The sequence below is a fragment of the Elephas maximus genome, chromosome X (genome assembly GCF_024166365.1).
Source record: "Elephas maximus indicus isolate mEleMax1 chromosome X, mEleMax1 primary haplotype, whole genome shotgun sequence".
NCBI lineage: Eukaryota > Metazoa > Chordata > Mammalia > Proboscidea > Elephantidae > Elephas > Elephas maximus.
In genome coordinates this window covers 138,007,014-138,025,821 of record NC_064846.1, presented here as the reverse complement: position 1 = coordinate 138,025,821, position 18,808 = coordinate 138,007,014, and positions in this window count along the sequence as shown.

The following is an 18,808-nucleotide window of genomic DNA, read 5'->3' as shown; positions in this document are numbered from 1 at the left end:
TGCAGCCGTTTTTGAATGATCTTCAGCAGAATTTTGCTTGTGTGTGATATTAATGATATTGATCTATAATTTCCACATTCGGTTGGATCACCTTTCTTGGGAATAGGCATAAATATGGATCTCTTCCAATCAGCTGGCCAGGAAGCTGTCTTCCATATTTCTTGGCATAGACGAATGAGTACCTCCAGCACTGCATCTGTTTGTCGAAACATCTCAATTGATATTCCATCAATTGCTGGAGCCTTGTTTTTTGCCAATGCCTTCAGAGCAGCTTGGACTTCTTCCTTCAGTACCGTCAGTTCCTGATCATATGAAATGAAATGGTTGAAATGGTTGAATATCGACTAATTCTTTTTGGTATAATGACTCTGTGCATTCCTTCCATCTACTTTTGATGCTTCCTGCATCACTTAATATTTTCCCCATGGAATCCTTTGCTATTGCAACTCGAGGCTTGAATTTTTTCTTCAGTTCTTTCAGTTTGAGAAACGCCGAGCATGTTCTTCCCTTTTGGTTTTCCATCTCCAGCTCTTACTGTGTCTTCTCGAGAAATCTTCTGTTCAGTTCTTTTACTTCATCAATTCTTCCTTTTGCTTTAGCTACTCAACGCTCAAGAGCAAGTTTCAGAGTCTCCTCTGACATCCACCTTGGTCTTTTCTTTCTTTCCTGTCTTTTCAGTGACCTCTTGCTTTCTTCATGGATGATGTCCTTGATGTCATTCCACAACTTGTCTGGTCTTCGGTCACTAGCGTTCAATGTGTCAAATCTATTCTTCAGATGGTCTCCAAATTCAGGTGGGATATACTCAAGGTCATATTTTGGCTTTGGTGGACTTGCTCTGATTTTCTTCAGTTTCAGCTTGAACTTGCATATGAGCAACTGATGGTCTGTTCCACAGTCAGCCCCTGGCCTTGTTCTGAGTGATGATATTGAGCTTTTCCATCGTCTCTTTCCACAGATGTAGGCAATTTGATTTCTGTTTGTTCCATCTGGCAAGGTCCATGTGTATAGTTGCCATTTATGTTGGTGAAAGAAGGTATTTGCAATGAAGAAGTCATTGGTCTTGCAAAATTCTGTCATTTGATCTCTGGCATTCTTTCTATCACCAAGGCCATATTTTCCAACTATTGACCTTCTTCTTTGTTTCCAACTTTTGCATTCCAATCGCCAGTAATTATCAATGCATCTTGATTGCATGTTCGATCAATTTGAGACTGTAGCAGCTGAAAAAAATCTATTTCTTCATCTTTGGCCCTAGTGGTTGGTGCGTAAATTTGAATAATAGTCGCATTAACTTGTCTTCCTTGTAGGCGTATGGATATTTTCCTATCACTGACAGCGTTGTACTTCAGGATAGATCTTGAAATGTTCTTTTGACGATGAATGCAACACCATTCCTCTTCAAGTTGTCATTCCCAGCATAGCAGACTATATGATTGTCCAATTCAAAATGGCCAATACCAGTCCATTTCAGCTCACTAATGCCTAGGGTATCGATGTGTGCCATTTCATTTTGGACGATTTCCAATTTTCCTAGATTCATACTTCGTACATTCCAGGTTCCAATTATTAATGGATTTTTGCAGCTGTTTCTTCTCATTTTGAGTTGTGCCACATCAACAAATGAAGGTTCCTAAAGCTTTACTCCAACCATGTCATTAAGGTCGACTCTACTTTGAGGAGGCAGCTCTTCCCCAGTCATCTTTTGAGTGCCTTCCAACCTGGGGGGCTCATCTCCCAGCACTATATCAGACAATGTTCCACTGCTATTCATAAGGTTTTCACTGGCTAACGCTTTTCAGGAGTAGAGTGCCGGGTCCTTCTTCCTAGTCTGTCTTAGTCTGGAAGCTCAGCTGAAACCTGTCCTCCATGGGTGACCCTGCTGGTATCTGAATACCGGTGGCATAGCTTCCAGCATCAAGTAACACACAAGCCCCCACAGTACGACAAACTGTCAGACACGTGGGGGTGTCATATCCTAGAACTCTTAATTTTCTCCCAGAAACTGAAAACTCCTGATAAAGACAGTTTTGGGAAACGTTTAAATAATTAAGATAATCTGTAACTAACCTACAGAATGCAGACATGCAAACTTAATAAACCAATCCAAGCTACCTCCTGCCGATTAAGTGAATTATAGCTAATCATTTTAAATTTCCCTTTTGGGAAATACCCCAACAGTTTGTACCATATATAAGCTGATCACAACTGTAGTGTGAGGAGCTCATCTCGGAGATCTGCTCCCTGCTTGTGAACAGCTTTTTTTTTCCCCACCCAATAAAACTTTTTAACTCTAACTGACTTATTGATCAGATTTTTCTTTAGAGACATATTCACAAATTTGGGGGATTAGGGTGTGAATGTCTTTGTGGGGCATTATTCTGCCTATGATATACCACTTTATAAAAAGTATTAACTTCACACATACTTCATACTTCAAAAGTATTAACTTGTGTTACAGATTAAATGGTGTCCTTAAAAAAAGATATGTTGAATTCCTAATCCCCAGTACCTATGAACATGACCTTGTTTGGAAATAAGGCCTTTGAAGGTGTTATCAGTAAATTAACAGGAAGTCACACTGGAGTAGGGTGGGTCCTAATGCAATCTGAGTGCTGTTCTTACAAAAGACAAGAAAAGACACAGAGAGACAGATGGGGGAAAGAAGCGGTGTGAAGATGCATCTACAAGGCAATAAACACAAAGAAATGCCTGGGTTACCAGAAACTGGAAGAGACAAGTGTCTAAGACTAAGAAAATGTACTCTGTCAAAATAAAAGAGATTTACTGAGGGTTCGAAACAGTTCGAACTGGGGACATGTCAAATCTCACAAATGGTAGAGTTACAGAGGCACATTTATGAGGTAAAATCAGGAACTTGAGGTACACTTTTCTGATTGGAAGTTACAAGATTAAAGAAGTAAAAGACAGGACAACTCAAAGCGGGGCCTTACAGTGATTGGTTGGAAACACGTATGTGGGCTATTTGGTTAGTTTCCTAAATTATATTAATTGTTGTGATATTTCTGTTATAGCAGCACTAGATAATTAAGACAGACACCATCTGACTTATTTGCTCTGCCGTGGCTTAGCATTCAGCTTCTGTGATCTTAGATGGGGGCTTGTGTGAAGTAAGGTCACGTTAGAGGAACAGCTTAACCATCCAAAAAGACTGACTCAGGGTGTGAGCTTGAGTCCCTTTGGGAAATGGGTCTCATCTATGTACATAATTTTCTTCATAGGCATTACATCAGTCTTTTGCATCATAACATTTGTTATATATTTCATGAAGCATTTGATTCTTCCAGTAATTATTACCACAACAATTAATATCATTAATCCAGTTAGCAGTACAGATTAATCCAAGATCTGATACCTTTAGGTAATCAACTAAAATTGTCAAACAAAGAGGATTCAGATTCTGAATCTTCTATATGTAGCCAGGTAGCTTTTTGATGAATTTTCTCAATATATTGTTCAACCTCATGGCTATTGTTGATCCAGCTGCAGCACAAAGTATTTCTTATAGCATAAACACCTTCTTATTGGACTGAAAGAAAATCTAAGGCCATTCTGTTGTATAAAACCATTTTTTAAAGGGAGTTTAAGGATTCTTGCTGGGCTGCCATTCCATCAGTAATTTCATTAATTATTTGTTCCATAGAAACAGATCAATTTTGGAGTTCCCACTCTAATTTGGCTATTATATAAAAAGAAAAAACAAGATCTTAAAAATCTATACCTCATCCCAGATCTAAGTTGGATGGGGTTATAAATCCATAGTTGTCAGTAGATCTTTTGGTCTGAATCAGGAGTTTTAAACTGCTGGCCCAATGGATACTTTCATTATAGGAATATATTTCTAATGGGATTTCAAAATGGCCTAGAGTGCATTGGTCTGTCATGTTCCATCCATCCAGACAGGGCAATGCCCAAGCATGAGGTTCATTGTCTGGCTTTGGTATATCAATATAGGGGTATTTTAATCCTCTACAATGGAAAGCGTACCCATGAAGAGTACAAATCATACCTTTTCTGTTGGTAGCTGATGGGGGAGGAATGGTTGATTGACTTGTTCAAGCCAATTATTTGTTAATGAGTTGTTTTAAATGGGTAAGTGTACTAATTATAGAATTATTGGTTTCCAAATTAGAACACAGAGTTTTTTTTTTTTTTTTTTTTTTGCTTGCTGGACTCAGGCAAGCTAGCCTATTATTTGTGTTAGCTGTGGGGGTAATCATTCAAAATCTAGGAAACTTGGTATATGAGACTAAAAACTCATGGGGACAGTCTTCAGGGGGTCACCAGCAGCATCAGAGCAATTCTCAGTTTTGATAAAGGTTAAGTTAAAACAGGGAACTTGAGGTTGAGCCAGTAATCCAGGGGGATGCCATAATTTAACACGTATAGCTCATTTAAAAGTGATGTTAGAAATAACAAATTGAGGGAGTCACAGAGCTATAACTCAGCACAGGAGAAGCTAAGGGGTCTGAGTTTTCATGAACCATTTGTGATGAAGGATGGCAGATCCAATAGTTAAATTAGCAGTGCTAGCTACTGATTGGGTTAATCTAATGAAAGTATTTCCTTTCCAAGCCTTGGCAGAAGCAAAGGTGGTTAAAAAAAAAAGTTAAGAGCATGAAGAATTTCTATTGATTAATTCGCCAGTTAATATATTCAAGTTGGTGGAATAAGGCTATTTCAAAGGCAGTAATATTAAACTTCAATAACTTACCTTACTATAACAAAAGTAAAATAGATTTCCTCAATTATTTGCATGGGAATATTAAAATGTTAAAGCAGGGGATTATACCACAATAATGCAATAAAATTTAATGCAATAAAATAATCAACAAAAGAATAGGAAAACTATAAAGCAAAGTCCAAAGACTTCAAAAACTTGCATGGGGTCTTGTTCTGTGATCTTGGGACGAGCTGTGTACTTCCAAAGTCGTCTGCTTCTGGCCATCTTGGTATTTGAGGGTGATCCATAAGTCTCCAATGGGTTCACAAGTCCAGGAAGGTTCTATGGCTATTTTTAGCTGTGAAAGATGGACCCAAGAGTTCACTCTTTCTAGCTTGGCAGCTCAAGGGTTGGTGAGAAGTACTAAGTAGGGTCCTTTCCAGTGAGCCTTTAAAGAATGCTTCAGTTGATGCCTTCTCCAATAGACAAAATCACCTGGGAAAATCTGGGGTAAAAACTAAGATTTAGGTTCATCATTATTAAAAGCTTCTTGAACTTGGGAAAAATAAGTTTTTGAGTAGTGCATCTAAGATTGGCAATACTTAAGTATATCTTGTTTTATTAAGTTGAGGTCCTTGTAAGCCATATATGGCAAGGACATGGGTTTGTCAGTTACTATCTCATAAGGAGTGAATTTGAGCTTTCCGAATAGAGTAGATCTCAAATCTAGGTCTAAAGGAAGAACTTTGGAGCCCTGGTGGTGCAGTGGTTAAGAGTTCAGTTGCTAACCAAAACGTCAGCAGTTTGAATCCACAAACCATTTGCTGGAAACCCTACGGGGCAGTTCTACTCTGTCCTAAAGGGTCACTATGAGTTAGAACCAACTCAACAACAACAGCTTTTCTTTTTTCTTTTTTAAGGGGAGAACTTTAGTCCGAGGCAGGCTCAAACACACAAAATTTAGCTATTTGGGTTTTAATTATAGTATTTGTTCTTTCCACCAATCCAGAAGATTGTGGGTGGCATGGGCAGTGCCATCTTTGATAAATGAGAAAATTTTACATATCTGTTAAATTACTTGCCCACTAAAGTGAGTACCCCAATCACTGCAGAGAGTTTTTGGGGCTCCTCAAGTGGGAATGATATTCTCTGATAATCTTTTGGCTACAAAAGTAGCAGTAACATTTCTACATGGAAAAGCTTCCACCTCATGTGAGAATAAGCACACCATTACTAAAACATGCTTGTATCCATTTAATGGTTGGAGCTAAATAAAATCTAACTGCCATTCAAGCATAGGCCCAGAAGGCAATGGGTATTTTCCTGAAGGCACTTGAAGGTGCTTCCCACAGTTATAATGGGGACAAACCTAGCAGTGGCTGGTGACATACTCAGCAGCTTCAAAAAATTTACCCCGCCAATATTTCTTCAAAGTTTTAACTGTTCTATCTCATCCCATATGGGAATTCATATGCAAACCCATGACCACAGGGACACACAGAGATCAGGGAAGCACACATTTATCCTTAGGTCCCATCCATAACCTAGTGGTGGTGTTAAAAGAGCAGCAGAATTGTTTTCAGCCTTCAGTTTCTGCAGTGGGAGAAGTTTGTTGCCTTTTAAGAAGACTTTCTGAAGTTACTTCTGAAGGGGTCATATCTTCAAGGATCACATCATGGACATCCTTATCTCCTTCCTTTTCATCATGATCTGAGTTATCATGATCATGCATGAAAATTCCTTTAGCTATTATAGAGGTAAAGAGGATTTGGGAGAGAGGCGAGGCCAAGATGGTAGAATAGTAAGACGCTTCCTGTCATCCCTCTTAAAATAAAGACCCGAAAAAACAAGTGAATTGGTCATATATGACAATCTAGGAGCCCTGATCATCAAAGTCAAAGCTGAAGAGTCGGACTGAGTGGCAAGGGGAAACAGAGAAAATTCAAAAGCAGCAAAGAAGTGCCAGTCATGAAGTTGCCGGCACCCTGCTGGCTGGGTTAGCTGGTGCACACAGGCTGAGGTGAGCAGTAGCATTTGGGATTAGACTCATCAGACCCAGAGAGGCTGGGTGGTGGAGAGTCTGCACAAGCCTCTGGAGCCACGTGGAAGCAGTGCTGGACCTGTGAAAGTTGAATGCAAGTGTCTAATCTACCGAGTGGGGTCAAAATAACCCCTCCACCTCTGGGAGTTTCACAGTGGAGAAGTGCCTTTTTCCCCTCACCCACTCCCTATCCCACTCTGCTACGACACCAGTTCAGCAGTATGCAACAACTGCACACCCCCTAAGCCAGAACTCAGAGCTGTCCATGTCCAAACTAGTCTCATGGCTTTAAAAAAAACCACGCCCCCTAAGCCAGGAACTCAGGGCAGATAGAAGGCTCTGCCCCTTTGCCTAGGCACTGGCATAAGGGGTTTACAGACTTGCAGGGCCCTTCACCCCTGCCTAGACCTGTGTAGGCCGATTCAATACCGCATGCCATCATTAGCATAAAACAAAACGGCATACGCCAGAAGCCTATTTTCAACTGCAGCAGCCAAAGGAGAGTTGCAGTTTCATGACATTTGACACTGCCTTGCCCATTAAGCAGGCACCTCACCCACCCACATCAGGGGCCTGTGGGCTGGCGGTGTCACCCACTGCATATAGCCACCCATGACAGGGGTCTGAAAATAAGTGGTGCCTCCCAGTCCCTCCAACCAACAGCATCAGGTACCCAAAGACTGGCTACAAAACCCACCCCCCTCCACCCTCTAGGGGAGAGGGACATGCCCTCCTTGCAGGTACCTGGAGGCAGCCGTCAGCCACCTGCATTCCTCTGCACATAGCCCTCTACTGCAGCCATATACCTGTGCCTGCTCCAAACACTCCTACACAGCCCTGCCTGTCTAGGACTGTAGGTGAGAGCTGCACCACACACTTGGTGACCAACAACCTAGATACCTGTGTCACATCCACATGAGAAACGTGAACAGACTCCTGGGCTCACACACCTAGTAGCTGCTCTAACCACCTGGAGACAGGATGTGAGAGCTTCAAAGTAGCTCACACATTCAGCCTACTTGGGTATATGAAAACAAAACGAAAAGCTAGAACACGGTAAACAAACTTACAATAAATACATACAATAACTTATTGATAGCTTGGAGACAACAGCCAATATCAAATCACATAGAGAAGCAGGTCAAGATAGTTCCAGCAAATGACCAAAATAAAGAACCAGGAAACCCTCTGAAGGAAGATACGGTCATGGAATTACTGGATACAGAATTCAAAAGATTAATATACAGAGGTCTCCAAGAGATCAGGAAGGAGATTAGACAAAACTCAGACCAAGCCAAGGAACCCACAGACAAAGCAATAGATGAATTCAGGAAAACAATGCAGGAACGCAGCAACAAATTTAACAGGCAGCTAGAAACAATAGAGACAGCAACTAGAAATCTAAAAGATTAACAATAAAATAAAATTAGCAATAAAACTCAATAGGCGGTCATAGGAGCAGAACTGAGGCAATGGAAATCAGAATTAGTGAAATTGAAGATAAATCCCTAGACACCAATTTATTTGAGGAAAAATCAGAAAAAAAAAATTAAAAAAAAACACTAAGAATTTTGTGGGACACTATCAGGTGGAAAAACCTATGAGTGATTGGAGTACCAGAAGGGGGGGATAACAGAAAACACAAAGAGAATTGCTGAAGATATACTGGCAGAAAACTTCCCTGATACTGTGAAAGACGAGAAGATAATTATCCAAGAAGCTCTACAAACCCCGCACAGGGTAGATCCCAAAAGAAAGTCACTAAAACATAAGCGGGACCAAGATGGCAGAGTAGTCAGACACTTTCTGTGGTCACTCTTACACCAAAGACACAAAAAAACAAGTGAATCAATTATATATGACGATCTAGGAGCCCTGAACATCAGACAAAGTTGAGGAATCACACTGAGTGGCAGGGGGAGGGACAGACAGTTCAGAAGCAGTGAAGAGTTGTCAGACCTGGCCTGGCTAGTACTGGAACCCTGCAGGCTGGGTTGGCTGCAGCAAGTGGTGAGGCAAGCAGTGGTGCTTGGGATGCATTTTCCACATTGGGAGAGTCAGAGCAGTGGAGAGTTGGCTCAAAACTCCAGAATCAGCAAGAAAACAGCACTCGATCAGCAAAAGATAAGTATAAGCATCTAACCTACTGCATGGATCAAAAAAAAAATCTTCCTTTTGGGAATCTCCCACTTATCTACTCCCTCCCCACTCTGCTCTGGGTACCCAACTGGTTTCAGAGATTGCTGCACTCCCTGGGCTGGAAGTAGGACCTGTCACACATCCTGAGCCATTCTCCCAACTTTGGAGAGGGAACAAATTAACAAACAGGAAAAAATAATGTGCCAGCTCCTGTAAGCCGGGAACCCAAGACAGGTACAGCCCTTCTGCCTAGGCACAGGCATAAGGTATACACAGACTATGAATGCTTTTCACCCCTGTGTAGACGTGTGTGGGCCTATTTCAAAAGTGTAGGCTCTCATTAGCACAGTATACCAGGGTATATACCTGAAGGCTATTTTCATCTGAATCTGCTATAAGGGGGAGTGGCAGGTTGGTGACACTTGAAACCACCCTGCCCATTAAGCAGGATTCTCACCTACCCACATCAGGGGCCTGAGGACTGGTGGCTCCACTTACTCCACCAAACCACCTGTAGCAGGGGTCCAAGAATAAGTAGTACCTCCCAGTCCTTGCAGCCAATAGCATTGGGTGCCCATCATCTGGCTGAAAAACCCACCTACCTATGTACTGTAGGGAACAGGGACATACCCTCCATCCAGACACTCAGCGGCAGCAGTTAGTCCCCTGCCTTGATCAGCACATGACTCTCTACTGCAGCCAGATACCTAGGCCTGCTCTAATCCCCCCTGCCCATCTAGGACTGTAGGTGAGAGCCTGCACCACACATTCGTGACAGCTGAGCTGAATACACACGAGAAAAATAAACAGACTCTTGAGCTCAAACACCTAGTACCAGCTCTAGCCATGTGGAGACAGGGCATGACAGTGTCAAAGATGCCAATAATCGAACTAGCTCACATGACCAGCCTACTTGGGCATATCAAAACAAAACAAAACAAGAAGCTAGGACACAGTAAGCAAACATAAAATAAATAAACAAAATAACTTATTGATGGCTCGGAGGCAACTGTCAATATCAAATCACATAAAGAGGCAGACCATGATGGCGTCAGCAAGCCACCAAAAACAAAGAATCAAAAAACCTTCCAGAGGAAGAGAACTCCTTGTAATTACCAGAGGTAGAATTTAAAAGACTAATATATAGAACTCTTCAAGAAATCAGGAAGGAGATCAGGCAAAACACAGAACTAGCCAAGGAACTCACAGACAGGCAATGGAGGAACTTAAGAAGGTTATTCAAGAGCATAATGACAAATTTAACAGGTTGCAAGGATCTATAGACAGACAGCAAAAAGAAATCCAAAAAAGTAACAATAAAATTTCAGAATTAGACAACTCGATGGAAAGTCACAGGAGTAGAACTGAGGCAAATGGAAGTCAGAATTAGTGATACTTTAACATAGAGCACTTGAAACCAATTCATTTGAGAAAAATCAGATAAAAGAGTTTGAAAAAAAAACAAGAAATGCTAAGAATTACATGTGGCCCTACCAAGAGGAATAACCTACGAGTGATTGAAGTACCAGAATAGAGGAGGATAACAAAGAATACAGAGAGAATTATTGAAGATTTGTTGGCAGAAAACTTCCTTGATATCATGAAAAATGAGACAATATCTATCCAAGATGCTCATCAAACCCCACACAAGGTACATCCTAAAAGAAAGTCACTAAGACACATTATAATCAAACTCGCCAAAACCAAAGACAAGGAGAGAATTTTAAAAGCAGCTAGGGATAAACGAAAAATCATTTACAAACGCGAGTCAATAAGAATAAGCTCAGACTACTCAGTAGAAACCACGCAGGCAAGAAGGCAATGGGATAGCATACATAAAGCCTTGGAGGAAAAAAATTGCCAGTCACGAATTATATATCCAGCAAAACTGTCTCTCAAATATGATGGTGAAATTAGGGCATTTCCAGATAAACAGAAGTTTAGGGGATTTGCAAAAACCAAACAAAAATGACAAGAAATATTAAAGGAAATCCTCCAGTTAGAAAATCAATAACATCAGATAGCAACCCAAAACTAGAACAAAGGGCAGAGCAACCAGATATTAACCCAGATAGGGAGATCACGAAAATAAATCAAACCTAAAAGGCTCAAAACAGGGGAACAGAGACATCCTTATGTAAAAGATAACAACATTAAAACAAAAAAGAGGGACTAAAAAAGGTAGTAATAGATCTTTCATATGGAGATGAAGGCAAGGCAATATAAAGAAATAAAAGATTGGTTTAAACTTAGAAAGTAGGGGTGAATATTAACGTAACCAAAAAGGAAACTAACAATCTTACACAACAAAATAAAAAACAAGAAAAACATAAAGACTCACCAAATACAAAATCGCCAACAAGAAAAAGAGGAAAAGAAAATACATAAAGAAAAATGACTCACCACAGAAAATTAAGTGGAACCAAGAAACTGTCAACAACACACACTAAAAAAATACATCAAAATGACAGCAATAAACTCATACCTATGCATAATTAAGTTGAATTTAAATGGACTAAATGCACCAATAAAGAGACAGAGACTGGCAGAATGGATAAAAAACAAGATCTGTCTATATACTGCATACAAGAGACATACTGTAGACTTAAAGTCACAAATGAACTAAAACCCAAAGAATGGAAAAAAATATATCAAGCAAACAACACTCAAAAAACAGCAGGAGTGGCAATATTAATCTCTGATAAAATAGACTTTAAAGCAAAAGCCACCACAAACGATAAGGAAAGACAGTATATAATGGTTAAAGGGTCAATACACCAGGAGGATATAACCATAATAAATATTTATGCACCCAATGACAGGGCTCCAAAATACATAAAATAAACTCTAACAGCATTGAAAAGAGAAACAGACACCTCCACAATAATAGTAGCAGACTTCAACACACCACTTTCGGTGAAGGACAGGACATCCGGAGAGAAGTTCAATAAAGAAACGTAAGATCTAAATGCTACAATCAACCAACTTGATCTCATAGACGTATACAGAACACTCCACCCAACAGCAGCCAAGTATACTTTTTTTTCCAATTCACATGGAACATTCTCCAGAAGAGACCACATATTAGGCCACAGTGCAAGCCTTAACAGAATACAAAACATCAAAATATTACAAAGCATCTTTTCTGATCATAAAGCCATAAAAGTAGAAATCAACAGAAAAAGCAAGGAAAAAAAATCAAACACATGGAAACCGAACAATACCTTACTCAAAAACTACTGAGTTATAGAAGAAATTAAGGAAGGAATAAAGGAATTCACAGAATCAAATGAGAATGAAAACACATCCTACCACAGCAAAAGCAGTGCCCAGAGGTCAATTTATAGCAATAAATGCATACATCCAAAAAGAAGAAAGGGCCAAAATCAAAATATTAACCCTAAAACTTGAACAAGTAGAAAGAGAGCAGCAAAAGAAGCCCTCACACACCAGAAGAAAGGAAATAATAAAAATTAGAGCAGAATTAAACGAAATAGAGAATAACAACTGAAAGTGTTAACCAGACCAAAAGCTAGTTCTTCAAAAAGATCAACAAAATTAATAAATCATTGGCTAAACTGACAAAAGAAAAACAGGAGAGGGAGCAAATAATTCAAATAAGAAATGAGATGCGTGATATGACAACAGACCCAACTGAAATTAAAAGAATCATAACAGGATACTATGAAAAACTATACTCCAACAAATCTGAAAACCTAGAGGAAATGGAAAAATTTCTAAATATACACTACCTACCTAAACTAATGCAAAGAGAGGTAGAACAACTAAATGAACCTATAACAAGAGATTGAAAAGATAATCAAAAAACTCCCATCAAATAAAAAAAAAGCCCTGTCCCTAATGGTTTCACTGGAGAATTCTACCAAACTTTCAGAGAAGAGTTAACACCACTACTACTAAAGGTATGTCAGAGCATAGAAAACAATGGAATACTCCCAAACTTATTCTATGAAGCCAGCATAACCCTGATACCAAAACCAGGTAAAGACACCACAAAAAAAGAAAATTACAGACATATATCCCCCATGAACTTAGACACAAAAATCCCCAACAAAATTCTAGCCAATAACATTCAACAACATGTCAAAAAAAATAATTCACCATGACCAAGTAGGATACATACAAGGTATGCAGGGATGGTTCAACATTAGAAAAACAATCAAAAGACAAGAAACACATGATCTTATCAACTGATGCAGAAAAAGCATTTGACAAAGTCCAACACCCATTCATGATAAAAAAAAAAAAAAACTCTCAGCAAAATAGGATTAGAAGGGAAATTCCTCAACATAGTAAAGGGCATTTATACAAAGCCAACAGCCAACGTCATCCTAAATGGAGAGAGTCTGAAAGCATTCCCCTAGAGAAAGAGAATCAGACAAGGATGCCCTTTATCACCACTCTTATTCAACATGTTCTGGAGGTCTGAGTCAGAGCAATTAGGCTGGAAAAAGAAATAAAGGGCATCCAAATTGGTAAGGAAGAAGTAAAAGTATCCCTATTTGCAGATAATATTATCTTATACCCAGAAAACCCAAAGAATCCAGAAGAAAACTACTGGAACTAAGAGAAGATTTCAGCAAAGCATCAGGATACAAGATAAGCATACAAAAAACAGTTGGATTCCTCTACACCAACAAAGAGAACATTGAAGAGGAAATCACTAAAAATCAATACCATTTACAATAGCCCCCAAGAAGATAAAATACTTAGGAATAAATCTAACTAGAGACGTAAAAGATCTACACAAAGAAAAGTACAGGACACTAGTGCAAAAAACCAAAGAGACCTACATAAGTGGAAAAACATATCTTGATTTCCTGGGCCAGAGATAGAACCTGCTGTGTTCCCTGAGCCATTCTCCTGGCCTGGGAGAAGAAACAAATTAACAAAATTAACAAACAGGGGGAAAATATTCTGCAGACTCCCCTAATCTGGAAGCTCAGAGCAGAAGCAGCTCCAGTCCAGGCATAAGCAATCCACAGACTTTGTCTCTCACCCCTACATGGATCCAGGTGGCTATAATATTGCAAGGGCAAATCTGTTGGAGGTCTGACTGTAATTGTTTCAGCTGTGCAGTGGAGAGGAAGGTTTTGGAGGTCTGATACCGCTCTGCCTATCAAAGAGGGCCTTCACCTACCCACAGTAGGGGCCTTAGGACTGGAGGCTCCAACCATGCCACCTAGCCACCTGTGAAACTGCTCCAAGGATAAGTGATGCCTACTAGTCCTTACACATATAAGCATTGGGTGCCTAAGGTACAGCTGCAGAGCCTACCCACCATAGCACTCTAAAGAACAGAGATGCTCCTTCCTCACTGACACTTGGGGGAAGACTGGCAGGCCCCTGCCTTCCTCAGAGTGTGACCCCCTGCTGCTACCAGAAACCAGTGCATACACCCATCACCACTGCTCCTCTAAGACAGTAGGTGAGAGCCTACATCACACACTAGGTGACCAACTATCAGGACATCTGAGCTGAATCTATACAAGAATAATGAATGGACTCCTAGGCTCATATACCTGGTAACAGCTTTAGCCATCTGGTAACAGGATATTAGTGGTTCAAAGGTTCAAATACTCAAGTTAGCTCACTCTAGTACACTATTTGGCTATATTGAAATAAAACAAAGCAAGAAACTAGTACACAGTGAGCAAACATAAAATAAATTATTACAATAACTTATAGATGGCTCGGAGACAATAGTCGATAACAAATCACATAAAGAGGCAGACCATGATTGCTTCAACAAACTCCCAAAACAGAGAATCAAGGACTCTCCCAGATGAAGATGTATTCCTGGAATTACCAGATGTAGAATACAAAAGATTAATATACAGAACTCTTCAAGACATCAGGAACAACATCAGGAATAAGATCAGGCAACAAACAGAAAAAGCCAAGGAACACACAGATAAAGCAGTTGAAGAAATTAAAAAGATTATTCACGAACATAATGAAAAATTTAATAAACTACAAGAATCCATAGAGAGACAGCATTCAGAAAATTAACAATAAAATTACAGAATTAGAAAACTCAATAGAAAGTCAGAGGAGCAAAATTTAGGAACTGGAATGCAGAATTTGTGAGATTGAAGATAAATCACTTGGCAACAACATATTTGAAGAAAAATCAGATAAAAGAATTTAAGAAAAAATGAAGAAACCCTAAGAATCATGTGGGACTCTATCAAGAAGAATAATTTTTGATTGATTGGAATACCAGAACAGGGAGGGATAACATAAAATACAGAGAGAATTGCTGAAGGCTTGTTGGCAGAAAACCTCCCTGATATGGTGAAAGATGAAAGGATATCTATCCAAGATGCACATAGAACCCCATACAAGGTAGATCCCAAAAGAAAGTAACCAAGACATATTATCTTCAACCTTGCCAAAACCAAAGATAAAGAGAAAATTTTAAGAGCAGGCAGGGATAAGAAAAAGTCACCTACAAAGGAGAATCAATAAGAATAAGTTCGGACTACTCGGCAGAAACCATGCAGGCAAGAAGGCAACGGGATGACATATATAAAGCATTGAAGGAGAAAAACTGCCAGCCAAGAATCATATATCCAACAAAACTGTCTCTCAAATATGAAGGCGATATTAAGACATTTACAGATAAACAGAAGCTTAGGGAATTTGCAAAAAGCAAACCAAAACTATAAGAAATACTAAAGGGAATTCTCTGGATAGAAAATCAATGATATCAGACATCAACCCAACACTAGAACACAGAACAGAGCAACCAGATATCAACTCAGATAGGCAAATCACCCAAAAAAAATCAAGAATAAAAAAAAGCTCAAAACAGAATCAGTGATGTCATTAGGTAAAAGATGACAATAATCAATAAAGAGGGACTAAATAAAGTAGGCATAGATCTTCCATATGGAGAGGAAATCAAGGCAATATAGGGAGATACAAGCTAGCTTTAAACTTAGAAAAATAGGGGTAAATATCAAGGTAAGCACAAAGAAGACTAACAATCCTACACTTCAAAATAAAAAACAAGATAAACAAAGACTCATCAAAAACAAATTCAACAACAATGAAAAAAAGGAACATACAATTTACAAAGAAAAACTTCTCAGCACCAAAAAGTGGAAAAATGAAACTGTCAACAACAAACCAAAAAAGGCATCAAAATGACACCATTAATCTCATACCTGTCTATAAACATGCTGACTGTAAATGGACTAAATGCACCAATAAGGAGAGAGAGTTGCAGAATGGATTAAAATAACACAATCTGGCTATATGCTGCCTACAAGAGACGCACCTTAGGCTTAAAGACACAAACAATCTAAAATTCAAAGGATGGAAAAAATATATCAAGCACACAACAATCAAAAAAGAGCATGAGTGGCTATACTAATTTCTGACAAAACAGACTTCAAACTTAAGTCTACCACAAAGGATAATGAAGGACACTATATAAGGATTAAACAGACAATATACCAGGAGGATATTACCATATTAAATACGTATGCACCCAATGACAGTGCTTCAAGATACATAAAACAAACTCAAACAGCACTGAAAAGTGAGATAGATACAATAATAGTAGGAGACTTCAACACACCACTTTCAGTGCAAGATGGAACATCCAGAAAGAAGCAAAATAAAGACACGGAAGACCTAAATGCCACAATTAACCAACTAGACCTCACAGACGTGCACAGAACATTGCACCCAACAGCATCCAAGTATACTTTCTTTTCCAATGCACATGGAACATTCTCTAGAATAGACCACATGTTAGGCCATAAAGCAAGTCTTAACGAATCCAAAACATTGAAATATTACAAAGTATTTTCTCTGACCATAAGGCCATAAAAGTAGAAGTCAATAACAGAAAAAAGCAGGCAAAAGAAATCAAACATTTGGAAACTGATCAATACCCTGCTCAAAAAACACTGGGTTATAGAAGACATCAAGGATGGAATAAAGAAATTCATAGAATCCAATAAGAATGAAAACACTTCCTATCAGAACCTTTGGGACACAGCAGAAGCAGTACTCAGAGGTCAATTTATATCAATAAATGCACACATCCAAAAAGAAGAAAGGGCCAAAATCAAAGAATTATCCCTACAACTTGAACAAATAGAGAGCAACAAAAGAAACCTTCAGGCAGCAGAAGAAAACAAATAATAAAAATTAGAGCAGAATTAAATGAAATAGAAAACAGAAAGATAATTGAAAGAATTAACAAGACCAAAAGCTCGTTCTTTGAAAAGATTAACAAAATCGATAAACCATTGGCCAGACTGAAAAAAGAAAGAGATGAAGTAAATAATTCAAGAAATGAGATGGGCGATATCACAACAGACCCATCTGAAATTGAAAGAATCATAACGGAGTACTATAAAAAGTTGAACTCTAACAAATTTGAAAAACTATAGGAAATGGACAAATTTCTAGAAACACACTACCTACCTAAACTAACACAAACAGAGACAGAACAACTAAATAAACCTATAACAAAAGAAGAGATTGAAAAAGTAATCAAAAAACTCCCAATGAAGAAAAGCCCTGGCCCTGACAGCTTCACTGGAAAATTCTACCAAACTTTCAGAGAAGAGTTAACATCACTACCTCTAAAGGTATTTCAGAGCATAGAAAATGATGGAATACTCCCAAATTCATTCTATGAAGCCAGCATAACCCTGATAACAAAACCAGGTAAAGACTCCACAAAAAAAGAAAATTACACGCCAATATCCCTCATGAGCTTAGATGCAAAAATCCGCAACAAAATTCTAGCCAATAGAATTCAACAACATATCAAAAAAAATAATTCTCCACGACCAAATGGGATTCATATCAGGTATGCAGGGATGGCTCAACATTAGAAAAACAATCAATGCAATCCATCACATAAATAAAACAAACGGCAAAAACCATATGATCTTACCAATTGATGCAGAAAAGGCATTTGACAACGTCCAACACCCATTCATGATAAAAACTCTCGGCAAAATAGGAATAGAAGGAAAATTCCTAAACATTGTAAAGGGCATTTATGCAAAGCCAACAGCCAACATCACCTGAAATGGAGACAGATTGAAACCATTCCCATTGAGAACAGGAAACAGACAAGGAGGCCCTTTATCACCACTCTTATTCAACATTGTGCTGGAGGTCCTAGCCAGAGCTATAAGGCTAGATAAAGAAATAAAGGGCATCCAAATTGTCAAAGAAGAAGTAAAAGTATCTGTCTTTGCAGATGACATGATCTTATACACAGAAAAATCTAAAGAATCCTTGAGAAAACTACTGAAACTAATAGAAGAGTTCAGCAGAGTTTCAGGATACAAGATAAATATACATAAATTAGTTGGATTCCTCTGCATCAACAAAAAGAGCAATGAAGAGGAAATCACCAAATCAATACCATTTCCAATAGCCCCTAAGAAGATAAAGTACGTAGAAATAAATCTAACCACAAATGTAAAAGACCTGTACAAAGAAAACTACAAGACACTACTGCAAGAAACCAAAAAGATTTTCATAAGTGGAAAAACATACCTTGCTCATGGATAGGAAGACTCAACATTGTAAAAATGTCTATCCTGCCCAAAGCGATCTATAGATACAATGCAATCCTGACTCAAATACCAGTGACATTTTTTAATGAGTTGGAGAAACATATCATCAACTTCATATGGAAGGAAAAGAGGCCCCCCATAAGTAAAGCACTACTGAAAAAGAACAACATGGGAGGCCTCACACTACCTGAATTTAGAACATAGTACACCACCATGGTAGTCAAAACAGCCTGGTCCTGGTTCAACAACAGATACATAGACCAGTGGAACAGAATTGAGAATCCAGACATAAATCTATCCACATATGAGCAACTGATATTTGACAAAGATCCAAAGTCTGTTAAACGGGAAAAACACAGTCTCTTT